This window comes from Lathyrus oleraceus, chromosome 6, assembly GCF_024323335.1.
Source record: "Lathyrus oleraceus cultivar Zhongwan6 chromosome 6, CAAS_Psat_ZW6_1.0, whole genome shotgun sequence".
NCBI classification, from domain to species: Eukaryota; Viridiplantae; Streptophyta; class Magnoliopsida; order Fabales; family Fabaceae; genus Lathyrus; species Lathyrus oleraceus.
The window spans coordinates 433,681,874-433,685,036 of NC_066584.1; positions in this window are offsets into that span (position 1 = coordinate 433,681,874).

Below are 3,163 nucleotides of genomic sequence, written 5' to 3' on the forward strand. Positions count from 1 at the left end.
ACATATGATCGACCTGTATCTCGGTCTCCTCTTCTTCTTCATCAACGACGTTGACTTCTGCTTCTGCTTCTGCGTCGACGTCATCTGAGTATTGTGAATCAAATTCATCAGATTCATCCTAACTGGTTATTTGAGATTGTTGAGATGGTATACTTGGTTGAAGAGTAATATACAACTCAATACAATTGCAGCCAGAATGTTCATGACTAACAAACATGTATTCAACATCTTCATCATCCTGTACCTTTAGTGGGAAAAACTTGCATTGACTGTTCTAAAAAAAATTGGATTTTGATACGTGATCTTTGACACAATACCAGATCCTATGCAGGATTGAATTCATTTTTTCAAATGCAAGAAATTTGCATTTCTCTTTATCGTAAGTCAAATGGTTTCGGTGTTTCGAAAACAAAACCCGTATAACTCAGACTCGTATGTCTCACCATTGCAGTGAACATTGACACTATATTTCGGTGAAGATGACATTATAATATTTCTGGTGCAGATGAAAATTAATTTCTTGTTGCAGATGAATGTGTGTTGATTGTTGGATGTTGATAGTAAGACACTTAAATAGGTAAGTGATTTGTCTAACATGCAAGCTAGTCTGAAGTGATGTGTCAAACATGCAAGCTAGTCCGAAGTGATGTGTCAAACATGTAAGCTATTCCGAAGTGATGTGTCCAACATGCAAGAGAGAGGAAAGCCATGTGTCACACATGCAAGCACTAGCTCCAAATGAATTGGCGCCTCCTTATAATCCTTGCACATGGGCGCCAATCCATTTGGCTACACCATGTCTTGCATGCATGCATACCTCATAACCAAGCATGCAGATCTAGGTGTGTCATGCATGATCCTAGGGAGGCACCAATTTGAATGGCGATACCATGTAAAAATACACATGGGCACCAATTCATTTGGCTACCACATGCAAACACATTTTTCTATGCTCCACACTTTTGCCTATAAATAGGAAGGTAACTCTAACGTTTCTTCCACACCATCACTCACTACTTCCTCTACAACATCAAATCTTTCATTTGCAATAACCTCTTTCATCTGCATCAACCTCTTTCATCTCCAACAAGATGTATATCCTCACAATGGGCGAATCGCACAGAGGAACAGTTGCAAACATAGCAACTTATGTAAGCGTTTAGTTCTTTTGTTATTTGTCTAGAGTACCCTTTAATAACATATCAACTTAGTAAATTATTTTCTTGTTTCTTTTATAGGATGTTTCAAGGTTCCGTACTCGGGTCCACGAATATGTCCACATGGACCCGATGATTTAACCGTATGTCGAACTCGCCGGTTTTGGACATATAAGCAAAATTATGTCTTGGTCGGTGGATAATAAATTCATTCTTGCGTTATGTGAAAGATGGCGTCCCGAGACACACACATTCTGGTTTCCAACCGGTGAGTGTACCGTGACGTTAGAAGACGTCTACATGCTATTGGGATTGCCTATTGAAGGTAAAGTTGTAAATGGTAAAACCAACTATGCGAATTCAATTTGCATGGACCTCTTGGATACTGGTTTGTTAGATGATAACTCAAGAGGTCAAGGTATACTCCTTTCATGCCTTAAGTCATATTATAACAATTTACATTTAGATGATCATTCTACCGAAGAGGCTCGAATAATAAAAACTAGGTGTTACATTGTGCTTTTAATTGGTTCTTTTTTATTTCCCAAAGGTAGTGGTTCTAGTATACATGTTATGTATTTACCTTTACTAAGACATGTAGATAGAATAGGAAGTTACAATTGGGGATCTGCTTGTCCGGCCTATCTTTATAGCTCTTTGTGTAAAAATTCACATAAATACACATCTACCTTCTAAGAAGGGAGATGCCAATGTTGTTACTCTTGATGTGTATCCCTGGGTTCCTTACAATCGCTATGTGGCTATTGTAAACCCTAACTAGTATCCTCAAATAACGTACTTTAAGCCTCAAAATCAACAGCCTGGTGCGCCACCTCTGCAGAATCAACAACATAATAGGTATCCTCGAAGGGATCAGCAAAGGCCTATGAAGGACTTTGACCCTATACCCATGACGTATACTCAAATCCTGCCATACTTATTACAAAGAGGGTTAGTGGAGACTAGACCTCTTGCGCCTCCATCAACTCCTCCTCCTCGTGGATATGATGCAAATGCTATATGTGATTTTCATGCTTGTTCATTGGGGAATACTACCTATAGGTGCTTGGCTCTTAAATTTAAGGTCCATGACTTGCTGGACCGTAAGGTTATTTCTTTTACTACTAAAAATTCGAATGTCAAGAATAATCCAATGCCAAGGCACGATGGCCCAAATATCAACGTTGTTGAAAAATTAGAAGATAGTGTCCTAACCCATAGGGTGGACCAAATAAATACACCTATGTATAGAATATTTAAAAGATTGATTGGATACGAGGTGTTTGAATAGTTACATGATGATTGCAAGATTTGTCGGTCTGACCCAAACAAATGTAAGAAGATGAAGAGGTGTCTTCAACAAATGATGACCTCGGGTTTGGTTCAAACTGGATACTCAAAGAAGATAGGAGATGTTTCAACTATAGAATCTCAGAGGGCACATAACCTTCGATATTCCTTACCGGAGAGGAGAAATGCATGCGTCATTTCAGATTCATGTGCCCACGTCTCCTCAGACGCCGATCCAGATACCAGTTCCTATGTCATTCTAGATATCGGTTCAGATGTCAGCAAAGTCAGAAGACCATATTGTCTTCCATGTTTCGGCACTATTCCTGTATACAAATACTAAGCTTGTACCCTAGAATTACACCGCTACAACATATATGGGAGAAAATCCTCTAATGTTTGATCCAACAATCACTAACATAGTTGGTGTTGGAGGTATGACTCGAAGTGGAAGGGTATTTGCTCATAAGCATTTATGATACGACACGAAACAGAGGCTTTTGACACACCGTGCAAGCATTTATGATATGTTTCGAGTTAGTTTTACTTCCGTCATTTTATTTAAGCATTTTGATCATTGTTATGTTTTACTTATATTTTAGTGATTTTATGCGTGGGATAGCTGTGTTTTTGTCCGACAGGTCCAAGCAGAAGAACCAGGGAACTCAGAACGAGACAATGCGAGATTTCGGCAAGCAGAGAAGCAAAAAACCCCG